Raw genomic sequence first — 26,743 nt, 5'->3', positions numbered from 1 at the left:
ATTACTTCCTTCAGCCATTTATTGCCTGTCCCTCCATGGGAGAACGTGAGAACATGTGGGCTGCCCTTCCAGGGCTTTTCCATTTTACCCAACTCACATCTCCCACTGGATTGCTCATGACACCTTCTGGATCCTCTCTGGCCACACTGCCTTCCTCACCATCTGGGCTCACTGTCCTCTCTAGAACTTCTCTCCCACAGTCATTCCAGCTGTGCCGCCTGTCCTGCGGGTCTTCTCTGATGGCCCAGCCTGCACCCACTTCCTCCTCCCATGGGGCCCTGCACCAGCACCGCCCACTCAGCACCCTCCTATGCTTCCTGCTGCTAGTGCACTCTTCACTCTCTCTGGAAGACCCCTGAGGGGGAAGAGCAGCTGTGGCCTCTGTAGGGACCACCCCCCCACCCCCGACCCCAGCAGCCTGATACCCTGCCTTACACATGAAAGCTCATTTGTGATTAATTTTGTCATCTTCAAACACTACTACTTAAAAAAATAGGCTTATTTATTTAAACATTCATGCTCAGTCTCGGGACCCTCTGCCACTAGTAGGGGACAAAATCTGGAAGAACAAAATACAAATAGCAAATCATACAATTTAGGGTTTTGGAGGTTTTTTAAAAAGATTTATTTTATTTAATTAAAAAAGAGTTACAGAGAAAGAAAGAGACAGAGTGGGGACATGGGAGGATCTTCCATCTGCAGGGTTAACTCCCCAAATGGCTGCAAAGGCCAGAGCTGAGCCAATCCAAAGCCAGAAGCCAGGAGCCAGGAGCTTCTTCTGGGCAGGGGCCCAAGCACTTGGGCCATCCTCTACTGCTTCCCAGGCCATGGCAGAGCACTGGATCAGAGTGGAGCAGCTTGGACTCAAACAGGCGCCCATATGGAATGGCAGCGCTGAAGGCTGGTGCTTTAACCTGCCAAAGAGTAAGTTCATTCTTATATTTCTACCACTCCCCAACCCCTACACCCCTCCTATCCGAGTCCTGATTAGATGTCTTCCTGGGCACACCCCATGTTATAATAGCTTATTCCTCATGTATTCACTCATTTCTCAGTCACTAAACACGCCCCACCCCCCCATTACCCAGCTCTGCTGCCATCTGCTACCTCTGACTCCTCCTAAGAATTGACTCCTGTGTCACCTGCAGGGCCTGGGGTAGAGAAGGGACCCGATCTGAACACTCAACACCTTGAGTTCAGGTAAGGACAACCGCAGGCTTTTCTGCCTCTCCACAACCTGAGGGGCATTTGGTGGCGGTGCTGGAGAGGGCAAAGCAAGCTGACCAGAGTATTTCTGCAGCAAAGCGTAAGAGACTTCTCTGTATACACCCAGCTATGTTTGAGCATGGCAACAGTGATCCTCCAAGTTTCAAAACGGCTTTTCAGCCGTCTGAACAACAGAGATGGTGGTTGAATCAGCACTGTTGCAAATCAGACCCAGGCAGGGAGACCCAAAAGCTGTGGAACAGCCATCGTCAGAGTGGGTTTCGTAAACACAGGTGTTTTCATCATCTGGAAACCGCCATGAACCGATCAGAAATGCATTGAAAAGATGTGATCTGGCTTTTCGTGTCTACACGGGAGCTGAGCCAGCTTCACCACTCCTGTTGAAATGCAGTGTCAAGACTGCATTTTCACTGAAAGGGAGAGGCTGGCTGTCAATTTCAGATACTGACTGTAAGGTGTTGCACTCCGCCCTTCTCCTGGGATTCCCCTCCCATGAGCCCACACTTGTTTGTAACTGAAAAGGCTGCCCTTGGTTCACATCTGTAGTGGCGAAGGAGGAGACACAGCCTCGGCAACCTTCCTGGGCAGCTGGATTTCTGTGGAACTCATGGGCCCTGCACATAGGACAAAAATAAGTGGTGAGGAGAACACCCAGGATGAGGAAGTTACACGCAACTGACAAAGCATCTTCTTTGACAGAGGGGGCCTTGGGTCTGAAGGGTCCCAACCAGGAAGCCCGGGAGAGCCACAGAGGGCCCCTGAGTCCATCTGGCTCCATCGTGTAAGATTTTAGCAAGGGGAAGGAAGTGTTCAATTTCCACATAGGGGGGGAGCCGGCACCGTTGCATAGTGGGTAAAGCTGCCGCCTGCCTTGCCGGCATCCCATATGGGTGCCGGATCAAGTCCCAGCTGCTCCATTTCTGATCCAGCTTTCTACTAATGCACCTGGGAAAGCAGCAGAGGATGACCCAAGTCCTTGAACCCCCTGCGCCCAGGAAGAAACTCCTGGCCCCTGCCTCCAGATCGTCACAGCTCCAGCCATTGTGGCCATCTGGGGAGTGAGCCAGTGGATGGAAGACCTCTCTCTGCATCTGCCTCTCTCTAACTCTGCCTTTCAAATAAATAAATAAATAAGAGAATTTCAATACCGGGTCTTTAAGGGTGGAGTCTCAGCAGATGTCCCCCGGGTAATGTCCTAGCACACACACACACACACACAGCTCTCTCCAGCAGGACCAGGGCTTTTCTCTCCCTTTGCTTATGATGAGGAGACAGCAACAGCAGCACGAGACTCTGTCTCTGTTGTCTGCACGGCACCCTCAGTCCACAATGCAGGTGAGCCACTGACACAGCTGGTTCAGCCTTATTTAACTTGTGAGCACCTCGCTTCAGCTCTGGGCATTAGTATCAATACCATTCAGGGACTCGTTCAACGATGGCTAGGTTTCCCAGGCCAGAGGCTGGGGTGAGAACACACACACACACTAGAAGAGGAGTGGGGCTTAAACCCAGTGTGGTACATGGGAAAATAGCTCAGAGTACCAAGGAGCACAGTAGCAGGGCTGGCCCTGGGCTAAGCGAGGAGGTGATGTGACAGTGGACTGGAAAGGATGAGTAGGAGTTCACGTGCAAGAGCCCTGCCCCCACCAGGGGGGCAGGCTGCAGGAGTGATGAGTCAGCAGAACTGGAGTGTGGGGAGAGAGGGGTTGGATGGTGTGGAGAAGAGACTGGAATAGAAGCTGGAGGACACATTGTGAGGTTCCTTAATGGTTAAGCTAAATTAGCCAATTTTTATTGAAAACGATAGGATGCCATTGGGGAGTTTGAAGCAGAGAGTGACAATTAGCATTTTAGAAAGTTTTAGAAAGTTCTGTTGGAGGAGAAAGAGGCAGAGGCCAGTTCAGTGTGACCCCAAACGTCCATAGGGGTCCTGTGCCGGGCTCTAGGACCTCAAAGATAAGTAAAACACCATCCTTGCCTTTTAGGAGCATGCACCCGACAGGGGAGGGTGTGACTTACCCACTGCACGGACATCACTGTCTTAAAGCTACACATATGCATGTGCACATATGTATCATCTGAGACATACAGTGGGGCTTAGCTGGGTCCTCTGCCTCAGGCTGCAGTCAGGGGGTCAGCAGGGGCTGGGGCTTCCTCAGAGGCTCTGCTAGGGAGGAATCCACATTCGGGTTCTCGTTGTTTGCAGGATTCTGTACTTGCTGGCTTTGGTCAGAGGCACCCTAAGCTCTTTGCCATGTGGGTCTCAACGTGGCCACTTTTGTGCAAGCTGAGAACGCGACGGGAATCGCAGTCAGCTATAGCATAATGAAATCTAACGTGAGGTAGTAAAGCAGGACACAAGCCAACAGAAGTGAGGACCACCACTCTGCTAAACTCTACTGCTCAGAAACGAGTCACAGGGCCCCTCCTCCTCTAAGGGGAGGGCACCCCCCACCCAGGCCAGGAACTCCTACAGGCAGGAACTCTTCAGTGCCTTCCAGGGCTGTGTCTAGAAGAGAAACAGATCTTAAACTGTCCCAGAATGAGGAGGGGGAGAATGAGGCAGCAGCATTCCCTGGGGGCTCTGAGAGACAAAGAGGAGACCTGGACCCACCTGGAGAGGAAGAGAATTTTTTCTTGAGGGGCACAGTTAGCAGATTGTTGCTGTGGTCCTGGGTAAGGTGTCAGATACAGGGCAGGCATTCAGCCTAGTGCACAAGACACCCACACCCACACCCCACATCAGAGTGCCTGGGCTCTGGCTCCTAACTCCTGTCTCCTGCCAATGCAGACTTGGGAGGTGGAAGTGAGGGCTCAAGTAATTGGGTTCCTGCCACCAGGTGGGCTCAAAGTTTGTTCCAGGCTCCTAGTTCTGAACGCATCCCAGCCCCAGCTATTGCAAGCATTTGGAGAGTGAACCAGCAGATGGAAGCTCTCTGTTTCTCTCAAATAAATGAATAAATTCTTATTTTCAAAAAGAATATGAGGGGTAGGCATTGTGGTTAGCAGGGAAAGCTGCTGCCTGCGAAACTAGCATCCCATATCGGCATTGGTTCGAGTCCTGGCTGCTCCACTTCCAGTCCAGCTTCTTGCTAATGGCCTGGGAAAAGTAGCAGAACATGGTCCATGCACTTGGGCCTCTGCCACCCATGTGGGAGACCTAGATGGAGCGCCTGCTTTGGCATGGCCCAGCCCTTGCTGCTGCAGCCATCTGGGGGGTAAATCAGTGGGTGGAAAATCTCTGTCTCTCTGTGACTCTTTCAAATAAATAAGTCTTAAAAAGAATGTGAAATACCTGAATATTTCCATTTCATCATTTTATTCTTATTACCCTTGGGTCCTTTGGTAAAAAGTCCATGATGGACACAGGTAAGGAACCCAGGGATACCACCGCTGAGCCTGTGGGCTCTTGAGGGATTAAATGCATACAAAGAATTCCACATGGGCCCTGTCCCAGGGGAACTGAGCCAGCAACTCGGGCCAGGAGTGCAGAGGCAGCCAGAGCTGAAGGCTTTGTTCAAAGTCACACACAAAGCAAGCTGTGCCAGAGCCTGGTCCCTGGACTTCACCTTAGAGGGTGGAGACCAGGATTCTCACAGACACCCCCAACACCCAGGTCCCCGAAGAGAGACCTCCATGATCCCATGCATTCAGTAATCCCCTTTTCAATGCCTGCTGGCCCCTCTCCAGGGCCCCGGCTCAGGGCTTCCTCTGCCGCCGGCTGGCCTGGGCACTAACATGGGTCTGTTCCCTCCCAGGTCCTCTCTGGCTCCAGCCTTCCTCTGCCAGGATCCATGTGGCCAGGCAGCACACCCAGCACAGGGGACCAGGAAACCCACTCAGCGTGGCTAGGAGCTCCTAACCCAACATGCTGCGCCGAGAGGTAGAGGAGAACTTGCCAAGGCCATTCCAGATTCTAAGATTCCCTGGGCGGCCGGCTTTGTGGCACAGCAGGTTAAGCTGCCACCTGCAATGCCAGCATCCCATAGTGGAGTGCTGGTTCAGGCCCCAGATGCTCCACTTCTGAGATAGCTCCCTGCAGAGGAAGATGGCTCAAGAACTTGGGCCTCTGCTCCCCACGTGGGGACACATGTGGGGAGCAACTGGGAGCAACTCGGACTAGACTAAGTTACTGGAATTAAGACTTATTCTATGCATCTGCTCTCCCACAATATGGCGCTGGGAGAGGAGGAAACAGCTTCTACGCAGCTGCCTCTTGCCAAGTTGAGTGATGACCTCCAGGAGCTGATCCTGCTCCTGATTGGAGGAGAGCAGCGTACTCGGCGTGTGGGTAACGGAGTTGGGATTGGTGGAAGAGGACTATAAAGGAGGAGAGAGACAACATGCACCAGGAACATCTAAGGGGAACATCTATCTGAAGGAACACCTGTGCAGCCCCCGAGAGAGCCGGCCGGCGGTGTGCCGCTCCCCTGCGGAAGTGGGGAAAGTGGCCAGGGGGAACGCCCTTCCACGGAGGTGGAAGGGACGGTAGCCAACCCGGGAAGAACCAGCAGCAAACCCGGGGAGGGCCAAGCAGACGAAAGAACAGCGCAGGGTCCTGTGTCGTTCCTCCACGAAGACGGGGAGCGACAACACAGATGGAGTTCCTGGCTCCCAGCTTCCGGATTTGGCCTGGACCAAGCCCCAGTGATTGTGGCCATTTAGGGAGTGAACCAGTGGATTGAAATTTCCTTCTCTGTTTGTCACTCTGCTTCTCAAATAAATAAAGATCAATCTTTATTTAAAAAGTGATTAAATAGAAAAATGGAAGAAAACAAATTAATTTGAGAAAGGTGAGTGAGCAGCTCCATCACAGGCCATCTTCTAGATGCTGAGGACAGAGCAGAGAGCAAACCAGCCCCAACCCCTGCCCTCAGAGACCGCACTTCAGTGGGTGACACAGGGTAGCAAACCAGTGTGCTGAGCACACGGGGACCAAACCACACAGCAGGTGAGGGGTGTGGGGAAGGCTGAGGTACTGTTTCCCCACGATGGTCAGGGATGCTGGCATGTGTCTGAGCAGGGATGCGCAGGGAGCAAAGGAGGGAGGCAGTCCACTAGCCACTGGGGCGGGGCCTTCCCCACAGAAAGCAAGAGTGAATTGCTGAGCCAAGGAACAAGTCACAGTTGTGGCAGGGACAGGGCAAGGGAGGAGAGAGTTGCAGAGAATAAGATCAGGGAGACACTGTGGGTTTTGCCTGGGGAGTGCATGGGAGCTGCTGGAAGGCCCATTGGCTGCCAGGGAGGGGTGGGGGAGAGGAGAGTGGATGGGGGAAGGGCAGGGTGCAGGCAGCCAGAGTGTTTAGGGGGCCTCTGTGGGTTTTGAAGATGAGCAGAAGCGGGACCCAGAGGGAAGGTGGAGGCGCTGCTGAGAGGTGGAGCTGGATGCATGCGAAGGGGTCACCAGGTGGTGAAGGATTCCTCTCTCCTAACCTCTCCCGCACACAGGTGCACGAACCCAGCTATTCACGAGCATGTGTCAGAAAGCTTGTGGAAAATGGCATTAAGAGAGAAGTTTTTTTGGTGCAAAAAATATTGAAATCCATGCATAAGAGGGGTCTTCAAAAATTCATGAAAAATGCATATTATGAATAAACTATGTATGGATTTATGACTGGAGTCTCTCATCGCCAAAAAAGAAAAGTTGTTCTTAATGCCTCCTTTGTACTGTAAACATTAAATATGAACCATTCATGTTTCCAAACACCTGTGGTGAGAAATTAAAGATGACTTTAAAGAATAACTTGATTCCATGAAGTACTTACAGTATTGCTTAAAGAATTGTTATTGATCATTAGTTTGATGAATGGTATTGCTTTCTTTAATAAAGCTATAGCCTCTCATACATTCAGAGCCAAATGTTCCCCCAGCTGCTGAAAGGCAACCAAGAGTGCTACAGTTCAAAAGACCCAAACCATCCCATCTTCCCGCCCATCCAGCCAGCGGCCTGTTTGCATGAGAAGTATCTGAGTTGTTACCATGGGCTGAATGATGGACACAGGTTAAGATGGTCGCAGAGAGCAGTATCCGAGTGTTGGGTGGTGTAGAAGGGCAGAGATTTGGTCTCTGGTCTTGGCCCAGCTGTTAACCTTCACGCCTCTGTAACTCTGGGCAAGGCCATTCACTTCTCTGAGATTTCGGTTTGAATCTCCAAGTAGTTTTACGACTGGAACACAAGCTTCACCAAGTCATTATCCCACCTTTAAAGGAAAAGAATTCTCAAGCGCCTTCCAGTGCTGACAAACTCCTCTCTTCCAAAGCTACTGAAATGCGTGCAAACATAGAGTTGCGTGTAAACTCCTTATGACTAGAAGCCTGTGTAACGACAACGGGAAATTTTTAAAGAAAATTCCCCCTCTGCCACTCCCATAGACAAATATGAGGTTACTTCAAAAATTCACTTCAAAAACTGCATGGAAAACGAAAATAAAAGACATGTTGATCTCAGGGCAAACAGATTTTGAAATTCTTCGCACAAGAACCTTTGAAGACAATATATTGTGAAATAACTACACAGGGATATCAAAAGGTTTTTGCACCAAAATATACTTTTCACTCCGTTTTCCATGAACTTTTTGAGGTCTTTCATAGCTTTCAACCTTTTTAAATTGGCTGACGGTAAGAGACCCATTTTACATCATTATTCCGTGTATCCTTAGGCCTACCATCAGGGGTCTACAGAGACAGGTGTGAGATAAACATGGTGTATAAACACAACAATACATTCAAATAAAGGCTTCATGGAACTTACCCTTAGTAAGTGTGGTGCACTCTGATAGCTTCTTTTCACTCCATTCTATTTCGCTGCTCGGATCCACTAAGGCTGGTTTCACCCCCCTCCCCGACCCTGTGACGGGGTGGGGGTGGGGGTGCAGTCTTCAGCCTGGAATGCATTAGACTCTGGAGGCAGAAACTGCCTTCCCAGCAGAGTCCACGGTCAAAATGCATTGAAAGGAAGGGATGAGGTTAATTATTAATATGATTTCAATTTGAACAACCTGATAGGAGAATAGAACTCAGAGATAACGCATTTAACCTCATGCCCAGCACTTTGTAAGACTTAACAACAAAATTATCTACAGTAAAAATCTGGATTAATTTGGCCACAGTTAGTGCTTCATGTTTTTCGTGATTAAACTTTTATTTTTGTGACAATTGATGGTCACCCTTCCGCCGAAGTCTCAGCTAAGTGGCTGAAGAGGAATGAAACTTCAGAAGACAAACTTGTGCCCACCCGACAGGCACAGTCCTTTCTGGCTTGGGTGTGCATACGACAGTTCAGGAACCAAAGCCCTTGGAGTCCAAGGCTACTTTGCTTCAACCCGAATTCCCAATTCCCAATCCCCGGGACAGTGCGCAGGGGTACTGGGGACATTGAACTTGGAGATTCAGAATGAATTCATCACTCTAACCCTAAAGAGGTCTAAGGATGTGAAATAGGTGGGGAGGAGTTAGGGTGGGACTGTGAGCCCTGGGCCCCTGTCCCAATCAATAAGACAGCTGACTCCGTCTCAAAGTCACAGCTCGTTTCCAGGCCCTGAGTCATCAGGGGAGATCAGCCTTCCCAGCGTCTTCCCTGGGCCTTTGGTCTGACACTCAGCACTTCCTGCCTTGAGCTTGTCTGCTCCCATGCCCCTCTGCCCCATGGGTTGGGTATTAAAATGCCCAGGCCCCGCTGAATTCTTAAAACCTCAAATGACTTACATCGTGCAAGTCAGTGAGCGCAAAGAGCACCTTTCCTGTTGCTAAGAGGCAGTGGGTCTCACCTGTTGTGAGGTTACACAAACCTGCAGTTTCTTCTTGCCCTTTGGAAACACGTGATGGCAGGGAGAATGGGGCAGCAGACGCTGGGGCACGAGCAAGTCCAGTTGGGCACAAATGTGGCACGTGTGTCTACATGTCTTTTTTCCCCTCCAATTTCTAGAAGCACGTCCTGGAACCTAGAGCTTAGTAGAATCAGATTTCTTTCCCTCTGATCCCGCTTCCACTTTAAATGCTGTTAAGCAGCTGCCTCCTCTGCACCTTCTCTTCTCTTCTAACTCCACTGACTCACACTTCGCCTTTGCTGGTAACTCCCCGGATCCTTCCAGCTCCGCTGTCTCTCAACATCAGCCCATATCTCACATGACCCAACGGGGCCAAACCCAGCACGCCAGAATTAAACTCAGTACCTTTCCACCTCTGGTGTTTGCACTCTTAGTTAAGGACCTAATGACCACACCTGTTCATCAAGCTGAACGCTCAATAGTCTTCAGTTATTATATGGGGTTGATTTTCCTTCTTACCCACTATTCCTCACCATAGCTGAGTTACCAACCTCTGTCAGATCTACCCCAAATTCCTGTGTCAAACCCACTCTTCCTCTCCATTTTGCCTCCACTGCTCAGCCCATACCGTTCCCACCTATGTGGAAAGCTGCCTCATTAATTTCTTTGTTTTTCTACCCATCCATCCACCCACCTATCTACCTATCCATCCATCCACCCACACATCCACCCACCATGTACTCCATTCATCCATCTACTCATCTGCCCACCAACCCTCCCATTCATCCATCTACCTTCTACCCATGCACTCACCCATTCAATCATATACCCATCCATCCACCCATCCACCAATCCATCCTCCTACACATCCATCCATCCACGCACTGAGTACTCATTGAGCACATACACTGTGCCAAACATTGTTTTAGGATGTGGGACACGAACAACCAAATGAAGTCCCTGCCCTTATGGAAATCAAATTCTGGTGGGATAGCCAGACAACATAAGATAAATAAAGGACTTTTGGACTAAAATGGTAGTTGACAATTTCTTACCCCATTTTGTTCTGCTAATACTTCAAAAGAGCACCCTAAGATAAAAAAGTAAAAGTAAACAGAGGACATTCACCAACACCAAACAAATAAGGAAAGAGGCGATACATTTACGAAATTGCTAATCAAGAAAATAAATGAGATTATGGACCAGAATGCAGAAGGCCAGCATGGCATGGTTCTTTTTTTTTCCTAAAGATTTATTAATTTATTTGAAAGACAGAGAGACAGAGAGAAGGAGAGAGAGAGAGAGAGAGAGAGAGAGGCAGGAGGGGAGAAAATCTTCCATCTGCTGGTTCACTCCCCAAATAGCCCAAATGGCCCCAATGGCCAGGGCTGAGCCAAGCTGAAGCCAGGAGCCAGGAGTTTCTTCTGAGTCTCCCAAATGGGTACAGGGGCCCAAGTATTTGGGCCATCTTCTGCTGATTTCCCAGGTGCATTAGCAGGAAGCTGGATCAGAATTAGAGCAGCCAGTACTTGAACCGGTGCCCATATGGGATTCCTGCACTGTAATGCCAGTGGAGGCTTAACCTTCTATGCCACAGCACCAGCCACGCATGGTTCTTAACCTGGCACCCACTTCCTGGAAGCAGCAGTCCACAAGGTCCTGAGGATTCTCACCAAGACTCCCAAAGAGGAGAGAGTCATGCATGAAGGTTTACTGAGCTGTTTCCTCCTCTGGCTGAAAAGTAGTAGACAAGGCTAAGCTGGGATGAATGGGGCAAAGGGGGAAAGTGAACAACTGGGCTGATTCTGCCCAAAGTGACAGCCTCAGGGCAGCACACTGAATTTGGGATTGTTGGGGACAGGGTGGACTGGAAGGTATAAATCCTGACTGGTGGTGTGACACAGTGGGTTAAGCTGCTGCTTGCAACGCCAGCATCCCGTGTAACGGTGCTGGGCAAGTCCCAGCTGCTCTGCTTCCAATCCAGCTAACGTGCATGGGAAGGAAGTGGAAGATGGCCCCAATGCTTGGGCCCTTGCCACCCACGTGAGAGACCTGGGTGCAGGTCTGAGCTCCTGGCTTTGGTCTGGGCCAACTCTGGCTGTTGTGTCATTTTGGGGAGTGAACCAGAGGATGGAAGGCATCTCTCTCTCTCTCACCTCTCTCATCTCTCTCCTCTCTTTGTTATCCAGCCTGGAGCAGAGTCCAGGCTATCTCAGCATGGACACTTGTCCTCTGAGCTTTCCCTGCACCTCCCCACCTGGCTCCCTCAGCTCTCCCAGTGAAACTGAGAGAAAAGCAAATCAAGAGGAAGCAAGTAGAGAAGTCGCCCACGCTCTGTCATAACTGCTGACGGGAATGGATAAGGTTCTCCAAGCATGAGGAAATGACAAGAAAAGCAGGGCGACTCACCCTGCAGGGTGGCAGAAGGGAATGTGGCAGGCAGCGGCCAGGAGCCCGAGTGAGAGGAAATCACAAGGGAAGTGACAGGAGGCGGCCCTGCCACGCTTTACGCTGTGCACCTTAACGGAACGTGAGACTATGCAGGAGCTCCAGGATGGGATGGTAAAACAGAGAGGAGGTGGAAAGAGATTTCAGATTTAAGGAAGCAAACAGAGGGTAGCATTATTATAGAATTAAAATATAAATTGGAAATAAGAATAAAATGATAGAGTGTTAAAATTTGAATTATGATGTAGAGGAAAAGTTGAATATAATTACAGTGACTATTGAAGAGAACGTAACGGACATGGAAGAGAAAAACATGATGAAATATAATGATTGGTGATTCTTAAACAGAGCAACCTATGCATGGAAGAAAAGACTAATAATCCAGGGGTGAGATTTAGTTAGGACACCTGCATCTCATGTTGGGGTAGCCGGGCTCCATCCTTGTTCCGGCTCCTGACTCCAGCTTCCTGCTAATACAGACCCCAGGAGGAAACGGGAGATGGCTCTAGGAACTGGGTTCTTGCCACCCACATGGGAGACCTGGATTGAGTTTCTGGATGCTGAGGCTTCTGCCCCTGCCCAGCCATGGCCATTGCAAGTGTTTGGGAAGTGACCCAGTAGTGAGGAGCTCTCTCTCTCCCTCTGCCTCTCAAATGAACATCTTGCAAAAATTACAACAGATACTGAAGACTCACACGAGGATGTTCATGGCAGTACTGATCATGCTAGAAAAACACCTGAATCAATAAGACAATGGATAGATACATACATTGCAGTATGTTCACAAAATCGAACACATGACTGCAGTGATAAAAAATGAGCCAGAGGGCAGGCATTTGGCACCGGGGTTATGGCACTGCTTGGGACTCCTGCACACTGTATCAGAGAGCCTGGTTTGAGTCCTGGCTCTGCTCTGACCCCAACTTCATGCTGACGCACACCTTGGGAGGCAGCAGATGATGGCTCAAGTACATGGATCCTGACACCCAAGTGGGAGGCCCAGATTAAGCTCCCAGCTCCTGGCTTTGGCCTGGCCCAGGTTCAGCTACTGTTAGCATTTGAGGGGCGGGGGAAGTGAACCAGTGGATTGGAGTCTGTCTGTCTGTTTCTCTCTTTCTTGGTCTCTCTGGTTGTCAAGAAATAAAATTAAATAATGTGTTATTTAAGGGTAAATTCCTGGCTAATCTAGAAGGAAAACAGGATAATGATTTCTTCTGAGGGTTGTGAGGGAAATGGGCTCAGCAATAGTCACAACATTCTAGTTGAGAAGGAGGGCCATGAACTCACAGTGCTCATTTTATTAAGATGACCTGAGGGGCTGGCGTTATGGCGCAGAGGGTTAATCCTCTGCCTGGGATACCAGCACCCCGTATGAGCACTGGGTCAAGTCGTGGCTGCTCCACTTCTGATCCAGCTCCCTGATCATGCACCTGGGAAAGCAGTGGAAGAGGGCCCAAGTCCTTGGGCCCCTGCACCCATGTGGGTTACCTGGATGGAGTTCCTCTCCCTCTGAAACTCTGCCTTTCAAATAAATAAATAAATAAATATATCTTTTTCAAAATATTTCTTAAAATATTGAGGTTCTTCATGCTCTTTTACAGGTATCTATACTCCTTAGGAATAAAATAAACAAAAGTCTAGGTTTTAAAAAAATATATTTTTCTTGAGGGCCTGCACTGTGGCGCAGCTGGTTAAGCTGCGGTCTGCAGCGCCAACATCCTATAAAGGAGCCTGTTCAAGTCCTGGCTGCTCCATTTCCAATCCAGCTCCCTGTAAAGGGCCTGGGAAAGCAGCAGAAGATCGACCAAGTGCTTGGGCCCCTGTACCCATATGGGAGACCCAGAGGAAGCTCCTGGCTCCTGGCTTTGACCTGGCCCAGTCCTGGCCATTGTGGCCATTTGTTGAGTGAACTAGCAGATAGAAGATCTCTTCTCTGTCTCTCCCTGTTATTCTGACTTTTATTATATATATTATATATTTATTATGTATTATAATATATTTTAATAATATATTATAATAATGCATATTATATATTATAATAATATAATAGTATTATATTTTGCTATATATCATATATTTATTATATATATTTTATATATTATATATTATATATATTAAAGATGCTGTTTCAGTAGACGTGCAAAGGCACAGCCTGAAACAGAAGAGAGCTCACGGACTGCACTGCCCAGAGTCCTCCTGGGAAGAACACCCCGCTCGTTGTGAGTCCACCTTTTAAAGAAATGAGAAACTCAAGAATGGAGCAAGCAGTGTAAAAGGCGTTAGAGAGGATATTGAATCCATTTCAATACAGAATTCTGGCTAGAAAGGAAAAAGAGTGGAATGATGACTACCGTACAGAACACACATGTTATAAACTTGGATAATAGCACTTCTCTAGTGAAAATCCAGAGGTGAGCTGTCACATCTGGCCTTGTCAAATAAGCTAATGTGAAATTTGCTTCCCTGCCCTAAAAAGGAGTGTGGAACAGGCATGACAGCGGAGACAAATGTTGGCAGGGCTGCACCGGTGAGGGCAGGGAAAGGCACTCTTAGGAGCACTCTCTGGACCGTAGCAAAGAGATGGAGCCAATGCAGAGACAGGAGGAAGATGTGCCGAAGCTGCTGGGACCTACAGGGGGGTGGACTGGAGAGGGTGCCCCGGGGAGCATGAGCGTGACTGTGGGGGTTCCCGGCCAAGGACTGGAAAGAGACAGAAAGGCTGAGCTAGGAGCGGCCACCGTGTGGCTGACAGCTGCGTGGCGATCCAGGGTCCCATAGCCCTGGGGACCACAGTGGACTGGTGTTGCGGAGTATTCAAGGCCTCCTGCTGGGCCCCCGAAAGGACAAAATGGAAAGACAAGTTGATGTGGCAGTGGAACACTCCCACGTACAGTCAGGAAGAGTCTAGAGTCTGAACTAGCAGAAACCAAGTCAGTCCCAAAGGCAGAAGAAGCACACTCGGGGCACAGGCTTACGTGAACCCAGTGCCCGATGGGAAGTCCGTTCTGGATGCACTGGGAACACTCCAACCTGTGTCCATGCAAAATGAAAACATGTAAATAAAGTGTTGTAAAGAGAGAAAATAATATAGGCTTTTCAAGACATGGCAAGAATTCCTAGGAGTTATGATTTGTCCCTGAATCCCAAAGGTAACGGGTCTTTTGTTTTGCCTGCAGGACTCCTACATATTTTTAAACTCCAGCTAAGGTACCCCATCTTCTTTCTGTGTTTGAAAAAACAAAAACTGTCCATATTACCAAGGCTGCTGGTTGCAAATGCCAGACAACCAGTGTAACCCAGCCTGGGCGAAGGGATACTTTATTGGTTCAGGTAACTGGGAGTGGGTGGAGGTTCAGGCTCCAGAGGTTCAGAAAAGTCTTTCTCGCTCTCCCCCATCTCCTTCTCTCTCTCTCTCTGTCTCTCTTGCTCTCTCTCCCTTCCACTTCCTTCTCCTCATTCCCACCCTCCAACTCTTCTGATCTCTGCCTTAGGTTCAATTGTTCCTCCACCTAAAGTTAGTCACCCTGGAAGCTCTAGTGTCCATTGCTTTCATTGTTGTTGAAGCTCTTGACCCCAAAGACAGAAATTGCACTCTGCTAATAAGTTTGTCAAAGTCATGAGGAGCTCCTTGATCCTCTTGGGTTGTACCACATCTTACCCCTGAGCCAGTGAGTGCCAACAGAAAGAGAGAACATTCTGATGGCCAGGCTGGGGTCCCCACCCTCCACTGGGATCCGTCCCACCTGACCACATGGAAGGGTTCCCCACAAGACAGATGGGCTCTGCTACCTGGAGACAGAAAGGACCCGATGTTAGGTGTCGGGGAGGGAGATGCCCACGGCTCTTCATTTTTCTCTCCCACTGCAAAGAATCAACACCTCCCTTGCCTGTATTCCTGTCACATTGGTTTCTTCCTGCACTGTTAGTTCCATGGAGCACGCTGGTTGTGCACGCTGGTTGCCTCTGCCCTTGCTCCTTTGGGGTTCCAGCATCTGGCACAAGCTATAGGCACTCCCCAGCTAACATACTCGGATTTCCTACAGGTCAAACCCTGTTGGCGGTCCTCTGTGAACTAGTTTACTCTTCACAGCAATGCTATGAGGTAGGTTTTGTTATCCTCTATTGAAATACTTGTTGACTAAGTTAATGAACATGTCATGGTTTTTAAAAAGTCACCAGCTGAAGGCTGTTACGGAGCTCAAAGCTTGTGCACCGTAGCTGAAGGGACTTTCTTGCGGTCAAAGGGAGCCATTGTCTTGGGAGAACCTCCTGCAGGTAGCGCTCTGACCGTACAACCATGGTGGGGTGACCTCCCCTGGAGACGCTGGACCAGTGCCAGTGACGCGGCCTGGAGGCAGAAGACACCAGCCACCACACACCCCTGCCGCCTCCACCCACCATCCCAGTAGCATCATAAAATGTCTGGGTTCCCCCTCGGGCCAGCACACAAAGGAACAACCGCCTTTTGGACTAAGTAATCCTGATCCTGGCTGTGGTCCAAGACACACAGAAGGGATCCCTCTGGCAGATGAATCATGGAGCTGCAAAGCAAGAGGGACCTTCAACTGTGCTTTTGTTTCAAGATGAGGAAACAGTGCCCGTGGAGGTTACAGCCGTTGTCCAAGGTCGCGCCGCCGGTGAGCGCAGCAGCTAGAAATGGACCCAGATCGTTTTCTCTGTCCCCCGGGGCTTTGGCTGCACTGATTCTCAGTCAAACGATTTCCAGCTGGAACTTCAGGACCCGGAGGCAGAGTCGCTAACCGGAGCAGGTGGGCTCCATGTCTTGTCTTTCGTTTCCTGTAAACTTGTTCTGGAGCGGCCTTGGTTCAGGGCCCGTCTGAGGTGGGCGGTACAGGACAGATGGGTGTTCTGTTGTCGGGAAGCCTCCATGCTCACGATGGTGCAAACGGCACCTGAGAGCTGGTATGCCCCGTGAGCCAGTTCTGGTAAAATTCCTCCAGGGTGGGACAGCAGAGCAGGCAGACTCCAGGTTCAGCTCAGCACAACCCAGGACCCTCTGACCCCATCAGTTTGGCAGGGACCCTCTCCCTGCAGTGGACATCTCTGCCCCCATGCATTGGCTGCATCCTTCCACTTCTGGCTCCCAGACTGCCAGCGTGGCCTCTTCCAACCCCTGGACAATGTTTAACTCCATACTGGAGAGTTTCCAGCTGATCTGTTGGTCCCTGTTCTTTTATTTTATTTTATTTTATTTATTTTTTTGACAGGCAGAGTGGACAGTGAGAGAGAGAGAGAGACAGAGAGAAAGGTCTTCCCTTTTTTGCCATTGGTTCACCCTCCAATGGCCGCCGCAGCCAACACGCTGCAGCCAGCGCACCTTGCTGATCCAATGGCAGGAGCCAGGTACTTATCCTGGTCTCCCATGGGGTGCAGGGCCCAAGCACTTGGGCCATCCTCCACTGCACTCCCTGGACACAGCAGAGAGCTGGCCTGGAAGAGGGGCAACTGGGACAGAATCTGGTGCCCCGACCGGGACTAGAACCCGGTGTGCCGGCGCCGCAAGGTGGAGGATTAGCCTAGTGAGCTGCGGCGCCAGCCGGTCCCTGTTTTTTCCCTGCAATTTGGACCTAGACCTGGTCAGAACATCAGAATACCTGCTGCTCTTATGGAATAACAGACCCGGATACCCTGGAGCTCCGCAGCCGCAGGCCCACTAACACGTGGGCAGACCCAAGGCCAGAGCAAGAAGGAAGCGCCACACGCTGAATAAATGAAGGCAACAAACTGTTAAGTAAAATAAGTTGCAGCCTACATCTTGACAAGCTTATCTTCGTAACAAAACTTTTTAAAAACATGCAAAGCTTGGAGCCAGTGTTGTGGCACAGCAGGTAAAACAACTGTCTGGGACACTGGCATCCCATATGGGCACTGGTTCAAGTCCTGGCTGCTCCACTTCTGATCCAGCTCCCTGCTAATGGCCTGAGAAAAGCAGCAGAAGATGGCCCAAGTGCTTGGACCCCCTGACACCCAGATGAAGCTCTTGGCTCCTAGCTTCAGTCTGACCCAGCTGTGGCCATTGTGGCCACCTGGAGAATGAACCAGCAGATTGAAGATCTCTCTCTCTCTCTCTTTCTCGTTCAAGTAAATAAAAAAATAAATCTTTATATATGTATATATGTATGTGTGTGCATAAAGTTGTGACCATATATGACAAGTCAACAAATTATCTAAGACATTTGCATTTTATTATTATAGGACATGTCTAGTTTTCTGATGATGGCTTGGCAATATTTAGATAAATGGCAAAATAAACACATACACAATTCACGTACTATCTCTATAAAACTCATTTTTCTTACCTTCATTTAGCAACTTTTTAAGAAAGATTTATTTTTATTTATTTGAAAGGCAGCATGACAGACAGAGAGAAATAGAGAGCTCTTTCACCTGCTGGGTTATTCCCTAAATGGCTGCAACAGGCAGGATTGGACCAGGCCAAAGCCAAGAAGCAGGAACTCCGTCCTGGTCTCCCATGTGGGTGGCAGGGATCCAAGTGCTTGGGTCATCACCCGCTGCCTCCCAGGCACACTAGCAGGGAGCTGGATCAGAAGCAGAGCAGCCGGGACTGGAGCATGCACTCTGATTTGAGATGCGGGCATCCCAAGCAGTGGCTTACCCCACTGTACCATAATCCCTACCTTTTAGCAACATTATTAATTATATTGTTATAATAAAGATGTTCACATTTCTTTACCATTAACAGTAATGACCTCAGGAATTAAATAATGAAAGTGATTATATTCCAAGTATACAATTTGTAATATATAAAAAGAGAAACATAAACAAATTAAAACTCTGTTTTAAAAAGTTTTTTCTTCTAAAACATTTAATTTTTCTATAAAATTAAAAGCCAAATTGTAAATGATAATTAATGAATATGCACATTTTAGATATAATTTACTTATGCAAAGATGAAACTTTTATTTGGTTTACTTAAGATGTAATTAAATCTTAGTACATCATTTTACAAAAATAAAATCACTTGCAATTTTGGTGTTTTGCTCCCAACTCTTTAATATAATATGAAAAATGAATATCACACTTCACATTCATTGCATCTAGATCCACAACTGTCAATCCTCATGATTCACAAAGTCTGTATTTATGGCTTCACCTACTTGTGAAAATTTCTTTGTAATCTCACAGTCAACACTCAGTGCTTTTGAGGTCATTCGCACACGAGTACAGGGCCATGAAAGATGAGTCACCCCACTCACACTTTCCCAGCAGGGACAAACAAGGTGACACCCTGCCCTTCCTCTTTCAGCCCTCGTCCTGTAACCAAGTACCCTTTCCTAGCTCTATAAAATACCACAGTTTTTAAAAGTTTTTTTTTTTTTTTTTTTTTTTTGGTGATCTTGCCTTTGAAGAGGGTCCCCAGGAGTAGAACACACTACCGTGTGTTCCTGAGTGAAAGAGGCTTTTGGGTGCTTTGTAGAGAACATATGTGTATCCAGTAAGCTTCATTTAGGCCGGAGGTATAGCAGTGTTGGCCATGAGGTCATTGGTAGTGAATCAGCAATAGATATTTTAAAAACACCCAAATGTAAATGCACAGAAAGCAAAACTGTGTATTGATTGGCTAGTGAAATGTGACTAGCGGCTCACGGGAGCCCAGTCCTGTGTTTTCCCCCTGGGAGCAATGGTTCAGTACTCCTGTCCACAAATTCAGTGTCCATGTTGATTTTATAGAACACAGCTACTATGGACAGCGAGAACTGACTGCATATACAGACTTAAGAATGATATTTCCTGGGGCCAGCGCTGTGGTGCAGAGGGTTAAAGCCCTGGCCTGAACTGCCGGCATCCCATCCTGTTCTAGTCCCGGCTACTCCACTTCCGATCCAGCTCTCTGCAATGGCCTGGGGAAGCAGTGGAAAATGGCGCAAGTCCTTGGGCCCCTGCACCCATGGAGACTCAGAAGAAGCTCCTGGCTCCTGGCTTCAGATTGGCACAGCTCCAGCCACTGGGGCCATCTGGGGAGTGAACCAGTGGATGGAAGACCTCTCTCTTTGTCTCTACCTCTGTAACTCCTTTAAATAAATAAAATAAATCTTTAAAAAAAAAAGAATGATGTTTCCTACTGCAAAGTATTCCAAGTCTGGCTCATGCAACTGTTGCAGATACTACATGAGTGAGGGCTTCTGGAATGACGAGTGGGAATCTAAAGAGTTAAGAATTCTAGTGGATGTTTGGGGCCAGTATGGTGCAGTGGGCTAAGCCGGTGCACCGAGCACTCATAGCCGAGTGCTGGTTTGAGATCCGGCTACTCTGCCTCCAAACCAGCTCCCTGCTAATGGGCCAAGGAAGGCAATGGAAGATGGTCGTAGTACTTGGTGCTGCGTAGTGCTTCCTCTGCACCCAGGCTGAGAAGAACTTAACTTGTTTGTCCTTTCTCTAAACCCTTTCACTGCTCAAATCTTCCCATACTCCAAGTGTCCATGGCCAAGGCTGGCAGTGATGCAATCTACAATCTTCATGGCATGCCAATGTCGTTGCTTTTAGTTTTGAAAATATAGGTGCTGGCGCCGCGGCTCACTAGGCTAATCCTCTGCCTTGCGGCGCCGGCACACCGGGTTCCAGTCCGGTCGGGGTGCCGGATTCTGTCCCGGTTGCCCCTCTTCCAGGCCAGCTCTCTGCTGTGGCCAGGGAGTGCAGTGGAGGATGGCCCAAGTGCTTGGGCCCTGCACCCCATGGGAGACCAGGATAAGTACCTGGCTCCTGCCATCGGATCAGCGCGGTACGCCGGCTGCAGCATGCCGGCCGTGGCGGCCATTGGAGGGTGAACCAATGGCAAAAGGAAGACCTTTCTCTCTGTCTCTCTCTGTCTCTCTCTCTGTCCACTCTACCTGTCAAAAAAAAAAAAAATATATATATATATATATAGAACAACCACTGTGGAGGAGCCTTTCTCTGGAGCCTGCACAGTGTTGTCAACAGGACAGGGGTTTGGGCTTGCAGGCTGCTCTGCATACAGCACCAGACACCAGTGACAAAGCCTTCTGCATGTTACTTGACACACTTGTTTTTTGTGTGCATGTATTTGATGTACAGGACCCTTTAAACCATGGGCCCCCAGGGCAGAATATAGACACGATCCCAGCAACTGTGGATCAAAAATGTTCCGAGAAGAAATTGTGTCAGAACTGAGCATGTGCAGATATTTTTTCTTGTCACAGACTGACATGGTATTAGGTACTGTGAGTCATTTGAGAGGATGTGCCCAGGGTCACCGTTTAAATACAGGCCTTGAGCGTCCGAGGTGTTGCGATCCACACGCACCCGGGACCAGTTCCCGCAGACACAGAGTTGACTGAGGATTGCTCCTGACACGACCAACGATGGCTCCTTGCTCTCCAGTCCTTCCGAAGAGACATCCAAACAGAACTCCTCTGAGAGGGTTCTTCCGCTACTCCCTTGTTCCAACGACCTCCAGGATCTCTGAAATGGGTAGTGAAGTGTGTGTGTGTGTGTGTGTTTCCAAAACAGTGTTTGTATTTCATTGTATTTGCAGTCTTCCTTTCATAAGAACTTTGTTTATTTTTTATGTAAAATAAATGGATGGGCTGGCGCTGCTCAATAGGCTAATCCACAGGGGGGAATCTTGTGTCCAAGTTCCTGTTCTTGTCGCTGTCCCCTCGAGAAGAGGATTTGACTCATCCCTCGCTCCCTGCCACCCAGAGAATCCCACTGAGTGTGGAGCCCTTCCCAGGGCAGCAGCAAGGAGGCATTAAAGATGAGTGTTGCTCTTCTGTGGTCCAGGCGGGCCCGTGGGCAGAGCTGCTGCTCACCGCCCCCGGGGATGCTGACAAGCAGGGCCGGCCGGGCTCCTTTTGAGCTTAGACTACCTCATCAAGTGTGGTTTGGACAACAAGAATGGAACACATGAAGTCATTTGCATCCCGAGGTGTCAGATCTGCCTTCCAGGAGTGGGAGTACCAACAAGGAAATCCCTGGTCCCGCTCTCAGCCGGGGCTGGGCAGCACCCAGCACCCCTCCTGGAGAATGAGCTTGCACCCCTCCTGGAGAACGAGCTTGTAGGGGAGCAGGGGGCCAGGGACTCGGGCCCGGGGCTTGGTCAGCTGTGTGTTGGGAACAGCGTGAGGAAGCAGATGGGTTCCATTGAAAAATGAGGGGGCAGTGAGGACGTCGAGTTATGGAGAAAGAGGAAGAAGGAAGCCGTGGGTCAAGGACCAGGAACCTGAGACGGGGGCTGGGCCAGTCTCAGAGAAGAGGAAACAGAGTTGGAAGAACATTCGTCCTGCCCCTCCGCCTTCCTGATGCCATGAAAGCTGTGTCACACAGCTACAACCGGCCAGGTGCTGTGTGGAGCTCGAGGGATGGGTCGCCGCTTGGGAGCCCGTGTGGTGGGGAGAAGCAGACAGGTGCTGTCCACACTGACAGAGGCCAGCGCAGAGAACTAGAGGAGAGAACCGAGGAGGGGTCCTGTGGCTGCTCTCGTGGTGGGGGTGATGAGGTGGGGTTGTGTTGGCCCCAGGGTAGAGGGAAGGGCACTGCAGGCAAGGGGGTCTGCCTCTCCTGGCCTCCTGCGCTAGCTTGTCCGTGGGCTGGGACCGGGTAGAGCGATCGCAGTGTGATGGGAAAGTGTGCTGCCTGTCCCGGGTGAGGGGGGGACTGGCAGGACACAGTGCAGAGGTGGGCTCGCCGTGCTGCTCCTGGAGGCGGGGATCACCAGGGAAGTGGATGCCACAGCACCGGCGATGACGCTGGCAGTGACATTTGGGAGTGGTATTTATCAGCCCTCTCTGGCCTAAAGGCCCATTTTCTAACAAATAGCTCATACCTTCTGAAGTGGAATTAGCACATCATATGTCCTACATGCACACTTATTTGCAAAAATAGCACTACAAAGACCTAACTAGGTCATGGAAATCACATAGAGGAAGGGAAAAAAGGAACACATTTATAATGAAAAATACGTATTAATATGAAAACGCCTCAGGAAGACATCAGCAGGGGTGAAGCATTGGCAGCCACACTCAGCATCCCACAGCCACGAATGACCGCGACCAGCACAGCCTAGGCAGTACTAGCGGGAGACTCACTTGGTGGAGCAAGTACCCCAGCAGTTTTGCCATATTTGACATGATTGTCTGAAGTGCAGTTTTCCCTGGAAAACAGTGTCTGCTTATGAAAAAAGCACTCTGAGTCTCTATGTCAAACAGGGGTAGGAGCTAGCCTCAGTGACACACAATCAGGTATACCAGCTGCCCGGAGTCTCAACAGCCATCCTTGTGGGAATCAGTTTCCTGTGATTGCTGTAACTAGGACCACAAACGAAGTGGCTTAGAAAAGCACAACTTTATTCTCTCTCCCAGTTCTGAGAGTCGGAAGTCCAGACTCAGTTTCTGGAAGTTGTCACCACGGCTGACTCTTAGGCAGGCTCGGAGGATAGAGTCTGGGATTTTGCCTCATTCAGCTTCTACAGGAACTGGGAATCTGTCTCTCTGGAGGCCTAGGGGTGTGTATGGGACACCTGCACATGAAACCGGGCACTGTTAGGAAGGGAAAGGATGCCCGTGGGACCTGACAAAGGTGCAGGACAGAGCAGAGTGGCACATCCGTGGACAAGCAGGCCTTGGTGTGACTTTGGTGCAGGCGGGCAACAGCATTATGGGAGATGAACGAAAGGGTGAGCAGAGAGTTGGCCACTTAATTTAGCTAATATAATCAGTTTCCCTTGTTCCTCAGCCAGGCTTTCCACTACTCACTCATCGGCTCGAAACACTCTGCCTGGGGCCTGGGGGTATCTGGCCCTCAGAGTGACTGCATTTTTCACTTTGAATCAGTCACTGGGCACTCTGGTTTATACATCAGTGTCTGAGAAGTAGGTTAACGTTAATTGGCCCCTGAAAAAACGGGCACACACACATACTCCTGCCCCAGTGTGTGTCATCAGGTTCCTGAGCCTGCACAACTGAACTTGACTTGTGAATTTGCCAAGTCAACCGTGACTCCAAGAGTCCTCCTGCTGGCCAGCCATCCCGCTGATGCCCCGTGACCCTCTCGTGGCTGCCGCGTCCCATCTGCCATCCACCTCTTGGGCTGATTTTGCAGGTGAAGAAGCTGAGGCTCACAGAGGTGGAATGACCATCCTGGGGGCGCACGGTCAAGTCTGGGGAGCCAGCAGGCGGACCACAGAGGTCTCATCCCCTTACGTTGGCACTGAGCTCAAGGCGGAGGCTGCAAAGGCTGCGACCACACACCCTACTGTGCATCCTCATGCAAGGCCAGAGAGGCACACACACGCGTGCCCTGTGTCCTGGGTTCTCGTTCGACTCCTCTGCTCCCTCGTCCCCAGGCTCTGTGCGTCCATCTCCCTTCCTCGCAGCCAGGACAACAAGAGAGCCATGAATCAGCAGGAAAGTGGCCTTTCCCAAAACCAAATAAGGCGCCAGGCCCTAAAACCAGCAAGCACCCCCACAGGGTTTTATTAATTCAGAGTGTGGCCCACAAAAGGGAGGGTTCCTGGGACCACAGAGACAGCCTGTGGGAGCTCCGAAGGCTGCCCACCTCTGTTTATTGGGAACAGTCACTCCTCCAGCCCCAAACACATCTCCATAATAGGGAAGAGCAGTGCAGCCCGAGCAGGAGTTTTTATTCTTAGGGCCGGAAAAGAGCGGAAGATGTTTCTAGGGCCTGCAATGTGTCAGCCTCGAAGTTTTCATTTCCCCCCTCCCCTCGCATCCCCCCAGCCCTGGGTTTTTTGGCCTTCTGCTTGCATGAAAATTTATGTCGCATCTTGACACTGTTGAGATAATCCATAGCAGCTTCTTAGGGGTGAGAGGAACAGGAAGCTGCAGGAAATGCAATCACAGTTTCCACTGTGCAGGCAGCTGAGCTGCCGGAGAATGAAATGGGAGGGGAATCTGGACCTTGCCTCGTGGGCCCTCAGAGTGGGAGAGGGGCTCTGGCGTCCAGGGCCAGGCCTTCGCGATGCGGGAGTCCTGAGCAGGACAGAGAGGCCAAGCTGCTGGGATGGGCAGCATCCTCAGGCCATGGCTCCGCCCCCTTTCTCTCCTGCGGGCCCAGACAAGGCACCGGCACCCCACTGTTGGTGGCCACTGTTTGCTAGGGAATTTTGGTTTTTGAAGCAAAGAGAATGAGCTGCCTAGAGGGAAAAGTTGCAGAGGACCCAAAAAGCACTTTGATCGCCTTCGTTCATCCTCCCATTCAGCACCTCTGCGTGTGAGAAGGCCGCGGGTGTCCAGGAAGGTCACATGCGGGCAGGTCTTTGGAAGCAGGATGCTGAGCTGAACTGTGACTTGCTGGCCAGAGGCTTTGCGGTGTGGGCAGAGGGAGACCGCCAGGGAGGAGTGTTTGGGTCCAGAGCAGCAGTCCCCGCCTCGGGCACCGTGTGAGTCCCATTCCTCCAGACTGGCCACTGCGGGCCCCACTTCTTGCCCTGGACTCTTCCTGCCACGCCAGTGTCCCTCCTTCAGGACTCAGCTTGGTCACTGCGGCTGTCGTGAGTGACAGCTGCTAAAGCAGGTGGGGGCTGGGTTTGGTCCAAAGGTCGGGGTTTGGCCTGTCCCCCAGTGCCTCCCAGCCTGAGCCATTTGACTTCCGGTCTCTGGAATTCAGCTCCCGTCTCTACAAACTGGAGGTCGTCACAGTTTCTGTCCCGATTAGATGAGGGCACATCAAAAAGCTCATGGAAAACGGAATGAAAAGATAAATTTATTTTTTGGTGTGAAAAATATTGAAATCCAGGCATAGGTTTGAACTCATCTGCATTTACGTGAGCTTCAGGAAGCCCCCTCTCAGTGAAATCAGGAGTTTTTCTGCCCATCATTTGTAGCTCCAGAGCACCAGGTACCCCCAAACCAAGGGGATGGGGACTGACACGGTAACCTCTGTGCCGTCTGTGAGAACCTCCTTGCAAACGCGCAGATCTGCAAACATTCCCTTTTATGAGACTTTATTAAAGTGGCCCAAATGTCCATCAACCCATGAAAAAGCAAATCATGTTATACACATGTGATAGGATGTCTATTTTAAGTTTTATTATTAATTTTTTAAAATGATTTCTATATTTATTTGAAAGTCAGAGTTACAGAGAGAGAGAGAGAGAGAGTCTTCCACCTGCTGGTTCACTCCCCAGATGGCTGCAACGGCCAGGGCTGGGCCAGGCTGAAGCCAGGAGCCGGAGCTTCTTCCAGGTCTCCCATGTGGGTGCCGGGGCCCAAGCACTTGGGCTACACCATAGCACCAGTCCTTCTTTATTATAATTTTAAAGGCAGAGAAACAGAGAGACACAGGGGTCTTCCACCTACTGGATCACTGCCCAGATGCCCACAACAACCGGAGCTGGGCCAGGCGCAAGCTAGAAGCCCATACTCAGTGCAGGTCTCCATGTGAGTGGCAGTGACCTGCGGACCAGAGCCATCACCTGCTGCCTCCCAGAGGCCACAGGAGCAGGAAGCTGGGTCGGAAGCGGGGCAGGGAGGAGGCAGCCTGAGGATACCTTCACTGCTGCACCCCAAGGCCGCCCGGGACTGAAGAGATTCCAGCCTGGAATGGAAGCAGCGATACAATGTGGACCAACCTTGAAACACACTACCTGAAAGAAGCCAGACGCGAAAGGTCATGTATTGTTTGATTCCATTGACGCGAAATATTTAGAGTAGATAAATCCGTAGAGACCTAACAGCGATGGGTGGTTGCCAGAGGCTGGGGGTGGGGGACAGAGCGTGAACCCGCGAGACAGGTGTGCTATCTTCCTCTGGAGTGGCAGACGCAGTGGGTGTGCAGCACTGGGGATTACTAACCCCTAAGGAACTGTTCACTTTAAGATGGTGAATGTCATGTCGTGTGAATTTCATCTCATAGTTGTTTTTTTTTTTTTTTTAAATAAAGGAAGCCAATTAATTGATGTTTTTTTGTTTTTTTGTTTTTGTTTTTTTTTTTTTTTTTTTTTGACAGGCAGAGTGGACAGTGAGAGAGACAGAGAGAGAAAGGTCTTCCCTTGCCGTTGGTTCACCCTCCAATGGCCGCCGCTGCAGCCGGCGCACCGCGCTGATCCGAAGCCAGGAGCCAGGTGCTTCTCCTGGTCTCCCATGGGGTGCAGGGCCCAAGCACCTGGGCCATCCTCCACTGCACTCCCTGGCCATAGCAGAGAGCTGGCCTGGAAGAGGGGCAACCGGGACAGAATCCGGCGCCCCGACCGGGACTAGAACCCGGTGTGCCGGTGCCGCAAGGTGGAGGATTAGCCTATTGAGCCACGGCGCCGGCCTAATTGATGTTGTTTTGAGGGTGGG

The 26,743-nt window shown here is 50.1% G+C and overlaps 1 long non-coding RNA gene across 1 annotated transcript; it reads right to left on the bottom strand.

Annotated features, from left to right (window-relative positions):
* Nucleotides 1–512: 512 nt before the first annotated feature.
* On the bottom strand, nt 513–8,158 carry LOC108178194 (uncharacterized). The gene is made up of 3 exons (XR_011381794.1): nt 7,979–8,158; nt 7,206–7,542; nt 513–914 (listed from the first exon to the last, which is right to left on the bottom strand). It is a non-coding gene; the product is annotated as an uncharacterized lncRNA (long non-coding RNA).
* Between the last annotated feature and the right edge of the window lie 18,585 nt (nt 8,159–26,743).

This window comes from Oryctolagus cuniculus, chromosome 13 (assembly GCF_964237555.1).
Source record: "Oryctolagus cuniculus chromosome 13, mOryCun1.1, whole genome shotgun sequence".
Classification (NCBI taxonomy): Eukaryota; Metazoa; Chordata; class Mammalia; order Lagomorpha; family Leporidae; genus Oryctolagus; species Oryctolagus cuniculus.
Note: the sequence above shows the minus strand (reverse complement) of the source record. Positions and strands in the feature narration are given on the sequence as shown.